Below are 21,572 nucleotides of genomic sequence, written 5' to 3'. Positions count from 1 at the left end.
AATATGTCAGTTTTATAGGTTGCCACTTCCCTGTATGTAAATTATAGATTTGGTTGTGTTCTCCTGCTGATTGGTCCCGGCTTAGGCTCGGACCAGAGAGGGAACTTATCCCCAGCTGTCTGATTGGTCTTTGACAGACACCTATTTTGTTTATCTCCCTCCTTCTCCCCAGCTGCCTGATTGGTCTTTGACAGACACCTATTTTGTTTATCTCCCTCCTTCTCCCCAGCTGCCTGATTGGTCTTTGATAGACACCTATTTTGTTTATCTCCCTCCTTCTCCCCAGCTGCCTGATTGGTCTTTGATAGACACCTATTTTGTTTATCTCCCTCCTTCTCGGGAGGGGGCCGGACATCCTGGAAATTCACCCATTGTCTAAGAAGCCCCTATTGTCTGGAGAGTTCTTAATCATTAGCTGGAACAATGTCCCTCGAGTCCCACATTTCCCCCTTTTTCTTGTGACTATTGATTCCAATCATGGAATCTCAACCTTCTGTTCGTAAACTTTGGTACTGTTGTCTTAACATTAGAACTTGTACAGTACTGATACGTTCTCTAATAAATGCTATCAAGCGATTTAGAACACATGGTCCAAAAGTTAAAATCAACAATAAAATAATAAGAGGTCCCAACAGAGTAGAGATTAAGGTGGTAAACCAGGGGGACTTATCAAACCATGATTGAAACCATCCTTTTTCGTTTTCTCTCTCCCTTTGCCTGTTATCTAAACGTTCCCTTAGTTTATCCATGGTTTTGGTAATGGTTCCTGAATGATCAATATAGAAGCAACATTCTTCTTTTAGAGCGGTGCATAATCCCCCTTCTTTAAGAAACAGCAAATCTAGGCCTCTTCTATTCTGCAACACCATTTCTGAAAGTGAGGTGAGTGATTCTTTTAGTTGAGTTATGGAACTTTCTAATGCTCGAAGGTCGATGTCTACAGCCTGTCTTAAACTTGCATAATACTGGGGTTGTTGTATGAGGGCTGTGGTTCCTGTTCCTATCCCGGCAGATATTCCTAGTCCTAGAAGGACAGCCAGTGTGAGGGTTACAGGTTCTCTCTTCCTTCTTGTTTTTCCCTCGTATTCATCTAAGAAGGACGAATCTGAATGATAGATAAGTCTAGGAACTAATTGCACTAGCACACAAAAATCAGCTGAATTGTTGAGAACCTCTAGAGAGACACAAGGGGTGAGCCCCGTGTTACATGCCCACCATCCATCTTGGGGAGGTACAAGATATCCCGAGCCTGAAGGGAGGCTGAAATCATGACAAAGGTGTCGGTGGGACTGGGGAGGTGTTCCTATACAAGTACCATTTCCAGAAACCGAAGACAGAGTTAATTTACTGTTCCCTTTCTGTTTCCATCGACAATGGTCCGGGGAGCCGACATTAGTATAATTAGAACTATATCCTATAGCATCATAATAAGGGGGAGGGGCAGCATAACAGAGCCAACATGATTTTGTAGCCTCCGGGTTTGTAGCATTAAGGACCGTAAAGGCTGCCTGCACCAAAGAAAGCATCCTATCCTGAGGAGTCCCAGGCTTAACTGTGGGTTCTTTGGATCCAGAGGTTTCATTAGTCTCATTCTTTGTTGACGTAGTTGAAGGGGCCGGGGGAAGCAAAGGGGGGCCAAGTACGGGATTTGGGCCTATTGATATAGGAGCAGGGGTCTCAATCTTTAGCTTAAGGGTCATTAATATTCCCAAATCATATCCATTCTTGTAAAATCTAATGCCCCATGAGTGGCCATTTACCCATTTTTTATCTCTTTTTCCAGGATTACTAAAGGAAATTTTGAGGGGGTGGCACCATCCTGAACATTCGGGGGCGACGGGTCGGGGACCCCTATAAGAAGTATGAGTGTAGTTGGCTGTTACTGTAATAAAATCCCAAGTTGAGGTGGGTCTCCAATAAGTATCTCCTGTGGTTTCACATCCCCAGTTTTGGCAATATAAATTTTCAGTTCCCCCACATTTATAATTCAGGGATCGGGGACAATGGAACCCGGGGCATACATAGAAGGAGAGGGTTCTGAGCCAACTTCTTCGGACCTGGTTTTTACAACCCTCTCCGGAGTAATCAGCTTTAGTTAGAAGTTGGGACGGAGCATTATGCTGATCATAATAACTCTCTAGATCCCAATAGGGAGCTCCTATGGCCAGTTTACAGACATCAGGAAAAAGGTCTGGCCACCAGGTCCAGGGAGGGGCAGTATGGCTAATGGACCAGGTTATATCTCCAGTTTGAGAAATTACCTGCCAAGTTAGACGTTGGGGCAGGTGAGGGCTAAAATCACTTACAGTCAGTAAAGGCAGTAAAACCAAAATTATAAGTCTTAGGTTCGTAGAAGCTTGAGTTTGAGCGGGTTGTCGGTTCTTTGGGCCTGCCATCCTGATGATGCCACCGCTGGTGCAGCTTTCACGTGTGAAGCATGGATCCAGGCAGCGATGCCGTCCACTTTTATGGCCGTTGGGGTGGTTAGGAGGACGGTGTATGGTCCTTTCCATCGAGGTTCCAACGTCTGGGTTCGATGCCGACGGACGTATACGGAGTCTCCGACTTGGAAAGGATGAGTTTCTCCCGGTGTTCCCGGTTGGTAGGCCTTGGCGAGTTGGGACCATATTTCTTTCTGGACCAATTGGAGTCCCAGTAGCCGAGCATATAAGTCAGTGTTATTTTGGCAATCAGGTTTTATTTCTTTTCCTAAAGTGAGGAGGGGAGGCGGGGCACCATATAATATTTCAAAAGGAGTAAGATGGTATCGGGAAGGTGTATTTCTAACCCGGAATAGGGCCAATGGAAGGAGCACCATCCAATCGGTACCGCCAGTCTCCAAGGACAATTTAGTTAGGGTCTCTTTTAGAGTCCTATTCATTCTTTCTACCTGACCTGAACTCTGGGGTCTATAGGCACAATGTAATTTCCAATCAGTCCCCAAATATCTGGCCACATCCTGACTTACCTGGGCGACGAAGGCTGGACCATTATCAGACCCTATTACCTTTGGTGCTCCAAATCGAGGAAAAATTTCTTCTAAAATCTTCTTGGCTACTACAGCAGCTGTTTCTTTCTTTGTTGGGAAAGCCTCTATCCATCCTGAAAAAGTGTCTACAAAAACTAAAAGGTATTTATTACCGTACCTTCCAGGACGCACTTCGGTAAAGTCCACCTCCCAGTAAGTTCCTGGGCGGTCCCCCCTGAGTCTCTTTCCAGTTTCAAGTTTCCCTTTGTGAGCGTTTACCTGTTGACATGGGACGCATTCCTGCACAATTTGTTCAGCTAATTTTGTCATTCCAGGGGTTTCGTACCCGGCTTTTGTAACAAGGCTACCATCTTTTTAGTCCCCAAATGTGTCCATCTGTGCATCTGTTGTAACATGGATTCTGCTTGCTGAGGGGACAAAGTTCCTTTTGTTGTGGCCGGGATGATTTCTTCATCGCGGCCTGGTTTTTCAGGAACTTTATCTGACAGTCCTAGAATGACTTCTCCCGATGCTATTTCTCGGGCCACTTGGTCAGCCATATTATTTCCCCTAATTATTGGGGTATTTCCTTTTTGATGTCCAGGGCAGTGGATGATACTGACTTTAGTAGGAAGCATGAGGGCAGTCAACAAAGCCATGATTTCGTCTTTGTTTTTAATTTCTTTGCCACCTGAAGTTAGTAGCCCTCTCTGTTGGTAAATGGCACCGTGGATATGAGCGGTAGCAAACGCATAACTACTGTCTGTGTAGATGTTTACTTTTTTATTCTCTGCCATCTCTAATGCCCTCGTCAGGGCAATTAATTCAGCTCGTTGGGCTGAGGTCCCTTGTGGTAGCGCCGCTGCCCATATGACTTGTTTTCCGTCTACCACGGCTGCCCCAGTTCGACGCTTACCTTCCTCCAGGAAACTGCTCCCATCCGTGAACCAGGTGAAATCAGCATCAGGGAGGGGCAGGTCCATCAGATCTGGCCTACTGCCGTGTGCTGCGGCCAGTACTTCCTGACAATCATGTATGATGGTGGAGCCTTCCAAGTCAGGATCAGGTAGCAAGGTGGCTGGATTGAGTCCTGTGGCTGGAGCAAACTTGATGCGATCTGAGTTTAGCAACAGGGTTTGGTAATGGGTCATCCTGGCATTAGTTAGCCACCTATCCGGTGGTTGACGGACTACATTTTCCAGGGCATGAGGAGCTGTTATCGTCAGATTTTGTCCTAAAGTTAGTTTGTCAGCATCTTTGACTAGAACGGCCACTGCAGCGATTATCTTTAAACAGGTGGGCCATCCTGATGCCACAGGGTCCAATTTTTTTGACAAATAAGCAACTGGGCGATTCCAGGGACCCAATTTCTGAGTCAATACTCCTTTTGCAATGCCCTTATTTTCGGCCACATATAAATGAAAAGGTTTGGTTACATCTGGCAGTCCTAGGGCTGGAGCTGAAAGTAAAGCTCGTTTGATTTGGTCAAAAGCCCGTTGTTCCTTATCGCCCCAAACGAAAGGAGTGCTGTTTTTGGTTAGGGGGTACAATGGGGCTGCCAGCTCAGCAAACCCTGGAATCCATAGTCTACAGAATCCGGCCGTCCCCAAAAATTCTCTAACCTGCCTGGCGTTTTTGGGAGCCAGAATTTGGGCCACCGTATCCTTTCTGCTCTCCGTGAGCCATCTTTGCCCCCCTTTTAATAGATACCCCAGGTAACTGACCTGTTGTTGGCATATTTGTGCTTTCTTGGCTGAGGCTCTATATCCCAGGGTTCCAAGTTCCGTTAACAGTTTTTCAGTACCCTTGATACAATCTTCTTGGGTCTCAGCAGCTAATAAAATATCATCAACGTATTGGAGTAATGTTACCTGGGGATTTGATTCTCTATATAATGCCAAATCCTGATGGAGGGCTTCATCAAAGATGGTCGGGGAGTTCTTAAATCCCTGAGGTAGCCGTGTCCATGTCAGCTGACCAGACATTCCCGATGTTGGATCTTTCCATTCGAAAGCAAAGTAGGGTTGGCTCAGGGGAGAGAGTCTTAAACAGAAAAAAGCATCTTTAAGGTCCAAAATAGTATACCACGTATGTTGAGGTGGAAGAGTGCTCAGGAGGTTGTAAGGGTTTGGAACTGTGGGGTGGAGGTCTGCCACCCGTTTGTTTACCTCTCGTAGATCCTGCACCGGCCGATAATCATTTGTTCCTGGTTTCTTTACCGGCAGGAGAGGGGTGTTCCATGCTGATTGACATCTTATTAAGATGCCCAAGTCTAGTAGCCTCTGTATATGGGGACGGATACCGTCTTTGGCTTCTCTACTCATGGGGTATTGACGGACCGTTATTGGGGTGGCAGTTGCCTTGAGTTCCACTAGCACCGGGGGCCGATTTTTGGCCATCCCCATTCCAGCAGTTTCTGCCCAGGCTTGAGGGAACCGAGTTACCCAATCAGTAACATTAACTCGTGAGGATGAAGGCTGCTCGTATAATTTATATTCATCTTCTAATTTCATAGTCAATATTTGAAGTAACCTTCCCTTATTATCAGTTATGGTGGGACCTTCTGGCTGAAAGTGGATTTGAGCCCCTACTTTGGAGAGTAAATCTCTTCCCAGCAAAGGATAGGGGCATTCCGGAATAATCAAAAATGAATGGGTTACTCGTCCAATCCCAAGATCTACTGTCCTTCGTGTGGTCCATGAATATTGTTTATTCCCAGTGGCTCCTTGTACCCATGACCTTTTAGCTGAGATAGGACCTTTTGAGTGGAGAAGGACGGAGTGCTGGGCTCCGATATCTACCAAAAATTGAACAGGTTCCCCCTCCACTTTAAGAGTTACCCGGGGCTCGGGGAGAGGGTTCGAGCCCTGACTTTCCTAGTCTTCTTCTTCCAATGTTAAGATTTTGTTTTTGGTTGGCCTTCCTCCATTCTTTTTCTTAGGACATTCTCTCGCCCAATGTCCTTTTTCTTTACAGTAGGCACATTGGTCCTTGTCTAATGGCCGCCTTCTGTCTGCCGTTCGCCCTTCCTGCCTATTTCTATCCCCTATATTTCTTCCTCCAACCACAGTGGCCAGTATCTTACTTAAATTCCTCTCCTGTCTCTTATCCCGTCTTACTTCACGGGCTTCCTGCTCTTTCTGCTTTCTTTCTTCCTTCTCTTCCTCTGTTTCTCTTTTGTTATATACTTTATCTGCCTCTTTTACTAACTCCTGAAGCGAAAATCCCTGCAAGCCATCTAGCCTCTGTAATTTCTTCCTAATATCAGGGGCCGCTTGATCAATGAAAGCCATTGCTACAGTAGCCCTATGTTCCTCCGAAGTTGGATCATAAGGGGTAAAGCGTCTAAAGGCTTCCATTAAACGTTCCAGGAACACAGTTGGCGATTCCTGGGGCCCCTGAGTTACTTCCCTTACCTTAGCCAAATTAGTGGGCCGTCTGGCCGCTCCATGGAGACCCGCCACCAGAGCCTGGCGATACATTTTCAGGCGCTCCCTACCTTCCGGGGCATTGAAATCCCAGTTTGGCCTGACGAGTGGGAAACCAACATCAATCTCATTAGGCAGCTGGGTAGGTTGCCCATTGGCGCCTAATACATTTTTTCTGGCTTCTAAAAGAACCCGTTGCCTCTCCTCAGTCGTTAGGAGAGTCTGAAGCAGCTGCTGACAATCATCCCATGTGGGCTGGTGGGAGAAAACAAGAGATTCTATTAAAGCGGTAAGGGCCTGTGGATTTTCGGAAAAAGTTGGGTTATGCATTTTCCAATTATAAAGATCTGCAGAGGAAAAGGGCCAATATTGGAGAGGTCTATTCCCTTGGCCGTTGGGGGGGCCATATTCTCTAAGAGGTAGGGCAGTGGAGTCCGGGGAGATAGCCCTCCAGCTCCTAGTGCCCGCTGAGGGACCCCTTTCTTCTTCCATCATGGATGATTCCCTTGGTGCCGAGGGCAGTGGAGCTGGGGGTCCTCTAGGTGGTAGGGGATTTGAGGCCGGAGGATAAGGGGGTGGGGAATCCAAAAGAAGCAAATCGGACTGCGGGTCAGGATAAATCGCCTTCGGTGGATCCGGGGCGTCAGGTAGCTTTTCCGTGTTGGGGTTTTTCTTTAAGGCTAATATCTCTGACGCTGCTGATGTGTGCGCGGACGTACCTGTTGAGGAAACAAAGGGCCGGACCCACGGAGGTGGGGAGAGAATTAAATCTTCCCAGACCAAGACATATGGTACTTGGTCTGGATGTCCGTGGGGATCTATATTAAATATCTTAGACTTCAGCAGCTTAATCTTGTCTAATAAAAAGGATCCTTCGGGGGGCCATCCTATCTGAAATGTTGGCCATTCAGAGGCACACAAAGTCTGCCACTTTCCTTTCTTCACCTCTACCGAAAAATTATGGGCTCTGGCCCGAACTTCGGTCCAATGGCTTAGGGTAAGGGAAAGAGGAGTCGTCATAGTTTGTCCCATTGTCGTCCGTCAGAGAAGAAGAATAGACCACAATACAGAAACAGTTAAAACTCCACGAAACACATATACGTATGGGCCACCGCGAGCTCGCTTCAAAACCGAAACTTCTTCAGATGGCAGTTACCACCAAGGGAACTGCCGAAACCGAGTGAAGGGGAGACAGAGTTTGCCTCTCCTTCCAGATGAGCCACCAGGGCGTCCCCTAGGGCTCATGGACGCCGGCTATTAGCACGTCTGCCTAGCCAGAGGTCCGATACAGATTCCATAATAAGCCGATTCTTACGGCTTTCCTCCGATAATGGCCCACAAAGAACAAGGGACAAACAGACAATCAAGCTCGAGCTTACCTGGTACCTCCAACTCCCGATGTTCTTGTGGTCCGGGGCGAGTGGAATCCCGGACGAGCCCCCAAATGTTAGACCTGCGCGGTCTCCTAGGAGTTTCGACTCGCCCAGGAAACAACAAGAGTCGGAAGTCGATGCAAAACGCAAGAGGTTTATTGAAGGCCAGTGCACCGGGGTTCCTTGGTCCTCACACAGGAGGTCGAAGAAGGAACCTTTTTGGGCGCGAATATGTCAGTTTTATAGGTTGCCACTTCCCTGTATGTAAATTATAGATTTGGTTGTGTTCTCCTGCTGATTGGTCTCGGCTTAGGCTCGGACCAGAGAGGGAACTTATCCCCAGCTGTCTGATTGGTCTTTGACAGACACCTATTTTGTTTATCTCCCTCCTTCTCCCCAGCTGCCTGATTGGTCTTTGACAGACACCTATTTTGTTTATCTCCCTCCTTCTCCCCAGCTGCCTGATTGGTCTTTGATAGACACCTATTTTGTTTATCTCCCTCCTTCTCCCCAGCTGCCTGATTGGTCTTTGATAGACACCTATTTTGTTTATCTCCCTCCTTCTCGGGAGGGGGCCGGACATCCTGGAAATTCACCCATTGTCTAAGAAGCCCCTATTGTCTGGAGAGTTCTTAATCATTAGCTGGAACAATGTCCCTCGAGTCCCACAAGTAAACTTTTGTCTTCTTTTTTTCTTCCAAGGTGTTGATTTCAAGCTGTTCCCATGAACAGCACATTTGTGGGGCCTTTAACTGGTTAATTTTGAAGAAGAACAATGATTGCAAGTGTATGTGAGTCCTTGTTCCTCACTGACACCTCTTGGGTGACCTCCTGACACTCAAATGTGGTCACAGGGAGTCCCAACATTAGGGCTACCTCCATTGACCACCTCCTCACCAACACCTCCTCCTCTTGCATGGGCTCCAGAAGTCCCCCCAGCTGTACTTCTTCCCCCTAGGACCATCCCCTCCACTTTCTCTGATTCAGTTTTACTCAGCTAGCTGGTACAATCAGTTGTAAGGTGAACTGACATAATCTGGTACCAAAAATAGTACCAGAGTATAAACATTTACAAATTATTTACCTGGTTCCTTTATTTTTCATCTTTTGCTAAAGTACAACTTATATATATAAAAGTTCACAAATCACAAGTATATAGCTTGATGAATTCTCACAGACTGAACAACATCTGCATTACCAGAATCCAGACTAAGGAACAGAATATAATCAGCTCCCATGAAGCCTGTCTTGTATCCCCTTCTAGTCACTATTCCCAGGAGTAAGAGTTATCCTGACTTTTATCACCACTGATTAGTTTTGCTGCTCTTGATCTTCATGGAAGTGGAATCATTAAGTGCTCTTGTGTCTGACTTCTTTCCCTCAAAATAATGTTGGTGTGCAACATTCATCCAGACTTACCCAGATTTTGGTGTACAATTATAGATCACTCATTTTAATTGTTGCCCAGTGTGAATTTACTACAATTTATTTAATTGTTCTATGGTTGATGAGCATTTGAGTAGATTTCAGATTTTGCTATTATAAACTGTGCTGCTTATGAATGTTTTCATACATTGCTTATGGTGTGAATAAGTAGGTATTTCTGTATGAATGTAATGACTGGGTCATAGTGTAGCCTACACTTGACCTTTACAGGTACTGGCAACTGGCTTTCTAAAGTGGTTGCACCAATGTGGATTGGATACATCAGTGCATGAGTGTTCCATTTTGTTCCACATTCTCACCAAACTTGATTAATTTCATCTTCTAAAAATTATTTTAGAAAGATTCAAGTTTTGTCTTATAACAATATCTCTTTTACTATTTTTATCTATTTCATTTTAGAAGAAAAGAAAGTTCGAATTAGAGGAGGTTTTTCAGGTTATGTACCATTTTGGGGTGCTCTCTCTCATGCCTGGGCAAAACCTCTGTTAGGTACCTATTTGCTCCATTTGACAAAGTTACAAATCATAGCTGTGTTTTCCCTTCTGGCAGAAACTTTGCATATCATCGAAACACACCTTCCTGTAAATGTCATCCTTTTCTGGGCCCCATGGGACCTGGCTCTACATAATTTATCACTGTCCTGTATCACACCTCCCTTTCAGACATCTGTGGATTAAGACAGACACAAATCCGGCAGCTCATGACCAGCTTTCTTCTGTCCCAGTACTTCACGTTCATGTGCCCCCTTTGTAATTTTTGTCATAATCACATACCATCCATATGCTTATTTACTTGAAACTTTAAAAATAAAATTTGAATTATCATGTGTGATATGTTGGTTACCTATTTTTCTAAAATACGTGAAAATAAACACATAACTTCTAAAAGGTAGTCTCTGCATTGCTGCAGATGTGCACGTTGGCTGACATGACTCTCGCCACAGTTGTTTCTGCCCCCTGTTTGGAGTCATCACTGCTGCCACCATAGGCCAAGGGGCCCTCTGAAATTGCTGTTTCTGGCCCTCAGTTGCTCACAAGCACACCCTAAGAGCATCTCACCCCACCTGCCCTGTATACCTCTGGTCCCTACCCTGAGGTTTCCCTCTTGCTGCTGAAGCATGATATCTTGAGAAACCCACTCAGCAATCCCAGGGGAAGTAGGGCCACTGTAGAAAAGTAGAGAGAGTTAATGCTGCATGGTAGTAAAATTTGGACCAGTGGGAGATAAAAACCTATGGCTAATCCTTCCTCCTCCCACCTTCATTCCCCCATTCCCCCATGTTGGGCAAGAGGCACAGCAGCTCTCACTAACCAGGAATTGGGGCAAACATAGCTCTCTCACACCATCTTCACTCCTGCTTCCCTGGGATTGCACTCCACAAAAAAGTGTCAGCAAATGAGTTTTTGCCTCATCTTCTGTTTTCTAGGGAACTCAGACTATAAAACAAGTGTATTGCCTAAAATCATCTCCTCTCCCACCATGTGTGCACTCCGCCCTTTGCTGGAGTATTCATACAGCAACTCCCCTCCATCTTTGGTTGAGGGCTGCTTCCCTCTTGTGCAGGAATGGTCAGAAACAAAAAACCCTCAGGCCAGGATTTGCAGAGGTTGTCTGCAGCAGTTTCTGCCTTCATTGAAGCCCACAGAGCACCAAGAGCCTTTCTTCATGAGGTCATCACCACTCCCCTACTGTCTCATGGGGAACACACAGTACTACCTCTCAGGAGCTGTGCTATCAAGTAGTCATACGGGGTGGGTGGATGATTTCCTTCCCAGTGTTGACAGGACCACCTCAGGAGCAGCATGGCTGGCATGACACCCCTTCCTGGGTCAGACAGGTGCACACATTCTTCCACCACTCATGCCCAGGGCCTTTTGTTCAACTCCAAAGAGCTTCCCCTGGAACACCAAAGTCTAGCCTCTCTACTTCGTATGTGTTTTTACTCATTTCTTGGGAAGAAAAACCTTCCTCCTTATCTTAAAGCCCTAATAGCACCAGTCAAAGGCCCAGCGAGATGATCAAATCTGCTGTCACTGTCTGCAGAGCTGCTGTCCCCTGCTGGGCTGTCTGGTGATAAGTGACGGGCTAATGAATCTTCTTCCTGCCATTGTGAAACAGAAATTCATTCTATCTACAGGCTAAGCATTCACTCACACAGACTGAAAACTGAAACACTCTACAAGGACTCTTAAGCTAGATTTAATTTCAGTGACGGTTTCAAAGCCCTGCCCTTGGCCCTGAAGCATGTCAATTTTTCTTCTCTTGGGAGAGAGGACAGTGAGGTCTCCAGAGGCCAGAAACTGGCTAAATCAGAGCATGTAGGTTTGGGAGTCTGTGGTTTTTGTAGGCTGTTTGGGGGAAAATAATTTATGTTTGCAGAGCTTCAGAGATTGCCAAGGCTTTTTATATGACAATTACTGTGTTAGGGCTGAAATGGTGTCCCCCTCCTTTCTTAAATACAGATGGTCATGATGACAATGCTGACCAGATTATACGGGGCATTTCCTATAGAACTAGACTCCTTCTTTCTTCTCAGGCTATACTGTGCCTTACTCCCAGGCTCTACTCTCAGGATGCCAGGAATAATTGTCAGGTGGATTAGGCCTCGTGTTAAGGAGGCAGATGAGATGGAGGCAGATGAAAGTAGAAATCCAAATGAGAGAGGATGATGCTCTAGGTAAGAGTGTTGCAGTTAAGACAGAGAAGCATGAGTGGGTTCAAGGCTGAATGTGAATACAAGTTGAACATTAAAACAAAGTGGTGGATATTGAGAGGGGGAGCAGAAAAATACATAGCCGAATATTACATTTAAGTTTCTAACTTGAGTAAGTGATAGATAAGGTGTCATTCTCTGAGATGTGACAGAAAGAGGTAAATATTGGGGTGGGGGTGGAAGTAGGTGAGGCAGTCAAGAAATTGTGCTTGAGACACACTATTTTGAGGTGTCTCTGAAACATCCAAATGGAGATGTCTAAGAGACAGTTGGATATGCAAGCCTGGAGCTAATGGAAGAGGTCTCTGCTGGAGACATAAGTGTGAAAAGTATTGGTCTATATTGAAAACAAGATGGTGAAACTTCTCAAGAAGGAGCAGGCAGTACTTATGTCAAAAGTTACAGAGAGGATGAAAAGCTAATGATAAAAATGTTTTCTGTAGATTTGGCAAAAGTAAAGGCCATTGGTGAGACCTGATGAGAATAATGTCCCTAGAGTTATAGGGCAAAATTCACATTGGAAAAGGTTGAAGAGTGAATGGGGAGTATCTTTTCAGCAATATGGCAGACAAAATAAAAATTATTTTTTGATATCTATTTCACCCACCCCCCACATACACACACTCCAGTAATGATGGCTAAAATGCAGCAAATATGTTTTTAAATTAATAGCTTAACTCACATAAATAAGACAAATACTCAAAAAAACAAAACCAAAGCAGAAACCAAAAACTAAAGTTAAAATCACATGCTGCCAGTCTCACTGGCCAGAAAGCTTGAGTTTTTATGGCTACAAGTAGATGAAGCTGTGAGCCTGAGGGAGATGGGCAGTTGGAACTGAGACTTCCCCCTGCCTACCCTCAGAAGGGCTCTATCCCAGGGTAAGAATAAGCTAGAATACTCAGGCCATTACCTAAGGAAGACAGCACAGATACTTGTCTTCCTCAACTCAGGCTCTGGGGTGCCTCTCCATTTAAAAGTGTATCTGATACACCATGAAGGGAACTTTCCACTGGCTCTGAAACTTGACACCATGTAACTTTTATGGCTTCTTTCTCTGTTTCTCTCATACTAGCTTTTCTTCTCATCCCCTTCCTTTACCTCATGGAACCATTCCACTCTGCAAAGCTACTATGTCAAATGTCAATGTCAGTGTCTCCAAAATCAAACTCCAGACTCACCTTCCCCTTCAAGAGGTCCAGCTAAACAATGGGCCTTCCAATTCAATATTCTTATTCTAAACCATAGCATCTGTGGTTTAAATACTAAAAATAAGAAAAAATAAAGCTATATGTATATAACATCCTGTTTTTTTGATTATCCTCTATTAAAGGACTCCATGATGCTACTTTCATCAAGAATCATTAAGACTTTACAGAGAAATTATTCTGCTATTCTTGATCTTTCTCATCTCCACAGGCCTCAAATGTGAGTCTCTGAGTTGCTGGGCTGGAAGATGTTCTAGGTAAGAACTAGCACATAGCATTCAGAATGTCTGTTCTGTAAAATAATCAACAACATGAAGTTTTTTCCCTGTCAGGACCTTGTTATACCTGTCTCCCTCTTCCCTAAGGTAAGCACTCTACCAAAAACTATCCAGTGCTTTGGAAAATGGTCTCCAGGGGAGCTTACCCAACCAGTTTACCTGTTAGACCTGGATTGCAGGTGTGGGCAGTACTTAGGTTCAGGCCCCAGTTATACTAAAATCCTTTTATACAGAGGATCAAGTATGCATTTAAGTTTAATTATTTTATGTGTTTACAATTTGTATTCTACTTATTTTTTAAAAGATGAGATTAATTCAAATATATATGTATATATGCATAAATATATGTATATATATATTTAGTTTAAGGGATAAAATTTAAAAATATATATATATATATATTTTTTCTGCTGTATGCGGGCCTCTCACTGTTGTGGCCTCTCCTGTTGCGGAGCACAGGCTCCGGACGCACAGGCTCAGCGGCCATGGCTCACGGGCCCAGCCGCTCCACAGCATGTGGGATCTTCCCGGACCGGGGCACGAACCCGTGTCCCCTGCATCGGCAGGCGGACTCTCAACCACTGCGCCACCAGGGAAGCCCAAAAATATATTTAAAAGTAGAATCAGAGTTGAGATCATTTCTATAATTGTATACTAAATTTAACACAGTACTTCCTGATAGCCAAGGCAAAAACAAGAACAGGCTCAGTTGCATAGTTCTCATTTATCTTGTCAAAGTGAGCATACCTGTTGTTTAAGAGAAAGACATAATGATCACGCCAATCACAAGGGAAAAACCAACAATCTTCAAAGATCTTTTCATACATGTTTTATTTATTTAAAATGTGAAAAGTCTGTATATATTGCTTATGCCTGGAATCCTAATAATAACAATCTTACGAATTTGCTGATGGATTACTCTGGCAGTATTTTAGCAACTCCAAGTTCCAGATGGCAGAATATGAATGTTCATTTGTTTATGTGACCCTCTTGGAACTGTGTTAAAATAAAAAGTTTGTGTTCAAAAGGAATAAACAGCAAAGAGAAGTGGAGTGCCACAAATAAAATTATCAACAAATTTCTAGAAGACAAATAGTTTTGTGGAGACAAGTTAATGAAACAGGCAGAGAAAACTACATTTTAGGAAAGATGCTGGGCTGTAGTGAAGGTGAGAGCCAGTCTGTCCTTCAGCACTCTGGATAGGATCTGGGCTTACAGTCCTTTGATACAACTGAGGTGAAGGTAAGAAGAGGTTGGAAACAGGGGAATTCATTGGAAGTATGTACTGCCACACCAGAGTACAGACCAACCCCATCCACATCTCCAGAGAAGGACACTAAATAACACAACATTCTTCCAGGCAATGCCCGAGATGGATTTTCTCTAAAAAATTGAAAAAATAGGTGGGGAACAGTAAGGCATTTTCTGTGGATAATGGTGCCCCAGAGGGAAGCCCTCCTCATTCTGGCAAAGAAGGAGATGGATTGTGGCCTGAAGTCTGACACTAGCATTCTTCCCCACACCACACAGAGCTCCTATGTACAAATGAGAGGCCACCCAAGGATCACCAAACGTATGAGGAGAGTCAGCAAGATGGAAGGGAAAGCTCAAAATATACAAATAGAAAGTATGACTCGGGAACTTCCCTGGTGGTCCAGTGGTTAAGAATCCACCTTCCAATGCAGGGGATGCGGGTACAATCCCTGGTTGGGTAACTAAGATCCCACATGCTGTGGAGCTTAAGCCTGTGTGCTGCAACTACTGAGCTCACACGCTGCAACTAGAGAGAAGCCCATGGACTGCAATGAAAGACCCCTTGTGCTGCAACTAAGACCCAACACAGCCAAAAATAAATATATAAATAAATATTTTTTTTTAAAAGAAAGAAATCATGACCCTAGAAGAAACAGAAAATTCAGGGAATAGAAAACTTGAAAAGAAGACAAGATTCCTAATATATTCAACAAGACTCAAAAAAATTTATAACCATAAAACAAAAAAGATGGTTTAAATTGGTAAATTAAATACAAATAACAAGAAGGAATGGAAAATATAGAAAGTAAAGATAATGTTCCAGACTAAAGATTAAAAAAACCAAAAAAACCCCCAAAACAAACAAACAAAAAAACAGAGAGAGAGAAGAAATCCAGAAGATCCAACATCTAATAGAAGCTCCAGAAGAAGAGAACAGAGAAAATGAATATGAGGAAATTATCAAATAAATACTAGAAGCGACTTTCCTAGGGCTGCAAGTCTTGAATTTCAGATTGAAAGGGCTACCATGAACCACCAAGATCACATGCCTGGGCATGTTCTCATGAAAGACAAGGAGATACCCTAAATTCTTCCAACGGGACAAAAATAAATTCACTTCTGAAGCATGAGAGTGAAAAAGAAACAATATTTCTCTCTCATGAGTAACCTCGGATGTTAGAAAACTGAAAAACAAAACAAAAATCCCAGTATATATTTTGAAATAATGTATAGAAATAAAGTAAGTTATACATTAGAAACATTAGAATTGTCTTGGGGGACAAAGAATAAATTGTGGAACATGGAAAAAGAGAAGAAATGAAATGAGAGGAAGAGGCAAAAAAGGAGAAAGATGAGAAAAAAGAAAGGAAGGAAGAAAGAAGGGAGAAGGTAAATGGGAAATACCATGTATGCATATGAAATTATTTTCATAAGTCTGACAAGAAAAACAACAACAACAACAAAACAACCAAGAAAGAAGAATACATGGGGCTACTGGAACTAGTGGATTCTACATAGGAGAGCAGAAAAGAAACATTTCTACTTTCTTTTTCTGGTTACTTTCTTCTTTCAATAGACATGTGATAATCTATCATGTTGATGTTTTATAAATTCTCTTGTTTGATATTTGTTTCAACATTTTTTTACTATTTAAGATTATGCTGCAGTGAAAATCTTTGTGAATGTACCTCTTTTATTCTCTTGAATTACTCCAGAAAACAAATTAGCAAGATTAGAATAATTGAGTCAAAGGATATATATGTTATATGGTTTTGGTACATCACTTGTCACATTGCTCTCAAACCATGTTGTGTCAACAAACTATTTATCAAGTTACCCAACTTCCTTAAATCTCAAGTTCTTGATCCATAAAATGGGACTAATAGTAGTTCCTATTCCATAAGGTTGTGAAGACCAAATGGAATAAAATGTGTAAAGTATTTAGCACTTAGTAACTGCTTAATAAACACTAGATATAAAAAAAGTCCAGAAGCCCTGGAAGATTTGCAATGGAAGCACAGGAATCCCTGGAAAGGAGACGTGTAATAAAGACCAGGCTAGAAAAAATAATAAATAAGAAGGATAAGATAGAAATTTTAGTTATTATTCATTTTTCTGTGTTTTTGTCTTTTAAAAATACCTTGTTACTTTAAGTCCAAATATGAAACAAACCAAAATGAACCATAATTTTAAGCAATGAATAAAGAGCAAAGAAAGAAATCCCACTTGACATTACCGTTAGGAACATTCTATTCTGGCCCAGGCTCCCACAGACTCCTGGAGATGAAATACAATCTTACTCTTAGTAGTACAATACTTGATTGAATATTTAAATTATTTATATGTCTTTTCACTTATTGTCTGCTCCTGCCCCACTCTGAGAGGACTTTGCCTCATCACTATAACTTTACTACCTTAGAACACTGCCTGATGCTTTCAAGTGAATAAATAAATGTTTATACATCCTTAATAATATAAACATTGTTTATTAAATTTCAATAATGTAAACCCTATTGGATAAAGAATGGGAAACTTTATTGAGGTGGAAAGATGTATTAAAATGTTAGTACCTTCAGAGGCATAAGGAGAAGTGTAGCTTGACAGAAAGTAGAACCTAGAGGAGCGAGGATGGAGTAGATGAAGAGGTAGAGGAACTGCTAGGATTACTAAGATTCTTGTTAAGTGGAGAGTCAAGAGTTATTAGGACAAGTAATAAAGTTTAAATATATTATTTAAAGTTAAATTACTTCAAGTTCTTGGCTATTATGAATAATGCTGCTATGAATATTTGTATACAATTCTTTGTGCAAGAATATGTTTTAAATTCATGGGTAAATTTCTAGAAATGGAAATGTTTAGAAAAGGCAAACTTGTAGAAACAGAAAGCAGAACAGTGGTTGGCTGTGGCTCGGGGTAGGAGTGGGTTTTGATACCTACATGAGGAAATTTCTGGGGTGATAGAAATGTTCTATAACTAGACTGTGACGATGGTCACACAACTCTGTAAATTTACTAAAATCATTGACTTGTATACATACAACTTTATGGTATATAAATTATATCTCAATAAAGCTGTTTTTAAAATATAGTACGTAGGGCTTCCCTGGTGGTGCAGTGGTTGAGAGTCCGCCTGCTGATGCAGGGGACGCGGGTTTGTGCCCCGGTCCGGGAGGATCCTACATGCTGTGGAGCGGCTGGGCCAGTGAGACATGGCCGCTGGGCCTGCGCGTCCGGAGCCTGTGATCCGTGGTGGGAGAGGCCACAACAGTGAGAGGTCCGCATACCACAAAAATAAATAAATAAATAAAAATAAAATAAAATATAGTCTGTAAAGCTAGAAGAAAACAATAGGGGAATATCCTTGTGACTTGGACATAGGCAAACATTTCACAGAAAGCAATAATTATAAATCAAAAATTAATTTTATCAAAATTAAAATCTGCTCATCAACAGATATAATTAAGGAAATGAATAAACAAGCCACAGACTGGGAAAAAATATTTGCAAGATACATATTGGACAAAGGCTAACCTTTCCTGCAATTCAAAAATAAAAATTAAACAATTTTTTTAAATGGGTAAATTATTTGACTACACACTTCACACACAAAAAAATGTACAAATGCAAGTAAGTACATGAAAATCTATTTAATGTGTTTAATGAGTCATTGGTCATCAGAAAAATGCAAATTAAAAGTATAATGAGATACTACTACACACCTATCAGAATAACTAACATTTAAAAGAATAACAACGGATTCCTTTTGTATAAATCATAGAACAGGGAACACTAATCTGTAACAGAAAAAATCTGAGCAGTCATTGTCTCTGTGGTGGGAGTGAGGCAGCAATTGACTGGGAAGAGACACAAAGAAACACTCTAGGACAATGTAGTGTCCTATAACTTGGCAGAGGCTTGAGTTCCATAGGAATATGCATTTATCAAAACTCATGGAAGGGTACACGAAAGATTTGTGTACTTCATTTATGTAAATTTTACTTCAAAAAGAAAAAGAAAAAAGGAACTGTAAACAAATATTAAATTCTGGATCAATATCAATGCTGAAATGTTTAGAGGTAGAGCATACTGATGTTTCAACTTACTTTGACACACATCAACCAAGATGGATCAATGGATAGTTACAGGCATGGATAAATGGATAGATATGTGATAAAACTAGTATAGTAAAACGTTAATTGCAGGATCTAAGTTATGTGAATATAGGTATTCATTGTAAAAGTCTTTCAACTTTTATGTATGTTTGAAAAGTGTCATAATAATATTTCAGAAAAAATATAATCAATGGAAGGACTAAAATAACTATGAAATATAGAAAAGAAGGAAAGGGGTGCTGTAGGTGAACTAAACCCTAATTTCTCATTATAGAGAGTCAGTAGATATTGTCTAAATTTAGTAAATCAATAAAAAGATGTATGCTTATATTAGAGCAATCAAGGTAAAGAACAGAGGAAGACAAATATAAAGAGTTTAAAGAAATTTTCTGAGACATGAGATGAAGGGGTGTGTGCATTAAATTTTCTTTACATAATAATCTTTATCTTTTGATTTTTAAAACCATACAATATTTTACTTTGCTCAAAAGAACACACAGAAAATGTCTCTGAGCCTACAGACACATTTATCAGCTAAAGGACTGTTTGAGACCTTAGTTTTCTCTGCCCACACTCTGGGGCTGGAGTGATTAATGATGTTGAGGAGTGTCAGTGCTGGAAGGAATTCAGGATCAGAGCCACTTGCATCTTGTGTCAAGTTTGAACTCCTGGCTTCCTGATATCTACCAGGTGAAGTGGACAGCTGAATGTGTTCAGATTAATTCCAGGATGGACTATTCTTGGAGTGTGGAAGACAAGTGTCCATAGACACTTTTTAATTGATTCCCAAAGTTCTTCCCTCATTTCCAAAATAAGATAGGTCAAACAACACAGCAGTTTGGGAGTTAATAATCATACCAATGGAACGAGATATGAATAATCAAAGTGTATTGCAAATGATTCTAATAGTAGAGTTGACCTTACTACAATGGAAAATATCGACTCTAATCTGAATTTTCTGCTTCTACATGTGACAGCTTCCTGCCACCTGTTTCATGGCACTAAAAGCTGGAGATGCTTTGGTTACCAAGTTATCTAAGTCCAGTGCTTCAGACTGAGGATGACTACCTTCAACAGAGACCAGGAGCTGCATTTCCATGGATCACCATTTATCCACTCATCCATCTATCTACCCATATATTTATCAAACAAATACTAATTAAATACTGAATATGGGACTGATTCATTCTAGAAGTTCAAAATTTTCTGTGGACAAAATAGGCAAATCCCTGTCTTTGCATAGCTTACTTTACTAAGTATACTACTTGGATAGTATACTTGCATACTACTTTACTAAGAGGCAATATAATTACATGTTTGAATGGAATGAAGGAAATTATCAAGGTAACCTGAGTGGCGGAGATATATATATCTGTGGTGGGAGTGTGTGTGTGTATATATATATATATATATATATATATATATATATATATATATATATATATATATATATATATATATATATACACACACATAGTGGCAAGAGAAAGCCTGCTTAGGGGAGGTAGCATTTTAGGAGGATCAGAAGAAGGTTAAGAATTCAACTATGAGGAGAACATGAAGTAGTCCATTATAGGTGGAGGAAACAGCAAGAACAAAGCTCTGAGTTGAGAAAGAACTTGGTGTGTTTAAGAAACAAAATGAAGGCCAATACAGCTGGATTTTAGAGTGGTATGAGATGAGATGGAGCAGAAGGTTGGGGACAGACCTTATAGGGTCAAGTAGGTCATGGTAAGGAATTTGGATTTTATTCCCATTTGAATGAGAAGCCATGAAAGAATTTTAAGCAGGAAAGTGATGACAGAATTTATATTTTTAATAGATGATTCATGAATAATGGACTATAGGAAGGTATGGATTAAAACTGAGGACTTTTATAGTTATTTAAGGTGAGGCAATGCCGGCCTGAAAGCAAATGGTGGAGGAGACGCATGATTCAAGATGCTGTGGCCCTCTGGTTTACCAGTTATTTTTTGCCCAAACCTGCCAGTACTGTGACTTTGGAAATGAAGTTTCTCTGTGGTACTTCCTTCAGTAAAATCCCCCTTCAGTGTTCTTTGGGACCATTCTGGAAGGAGGCTTTAGTCGGTGACATCTTTAGGTGGCAATATAGCCTGCTTGGGATTAAAGCTTGGCTGAAAGATTCTTCATCCTTATTCAGAAAGTGTCATGATGCCTTCTATAGAGAATCCCACCTCAAAGGCACCATCTGGGGCCTTAACTACCTCTGATCAGACACTGGTCCCTCTCCATCTCTTGGCTCTGCTTTTGTCTCTTGGGCAGGCCTGCTCCAGAAGCCTTACAACTCATGGTCCCTAAGATAATATACATTCCTTTTCCAACAGTCTTGGCAAAAGTTATGAAATTGGACCTTATTAGACTGACCTATTTAACATGTCTATTCCTGAACAATCACAAGGATGGTATAGCTAGCTATTGGCTATATTGAGTCAGCTGTCAACTGCTCACGCCAGTGCCTGTAGAATGGAGCCAGGCACCTGAACCACATTTTTGGAGACTGACAAGAGGATGATTCTTCAAGGATTTTCTTGGGCTGTTGTTCTCTAAGGTATGGAAAACTGTCTCATCAAACAAATCGGCAAAACTTTCTGCAACTATTGGTTGGCAACCAATTAATTCAGCAGCAACTTGCAGTTACCCATCAGAGCACTTCCTGGTTTTGTCTTATTGTCACTCATGCTGAGAGTTCACCACCAGTACCGACATGCTGGTTTGGGGCAAGACAGAACTGGACACTGGAGCTGTCACTCTGCAGACCAGCATTGTCATCA

This window comes from Delphinus delphis, chromosome 20 (genome assembly GCF_949987515.2).
Source record: "Delphinus delphis chromosome 20, mDelDel1.2, whole genome shotgun sequence".
NCBI lineage: Eukaryota > Metazoa > Chordata > Mammalia > Artiodactyla > Delphinidae > Delphinus > Delphinus delphis.
This window is presented reverse-complemented; position numbering follows the sequence as displayed.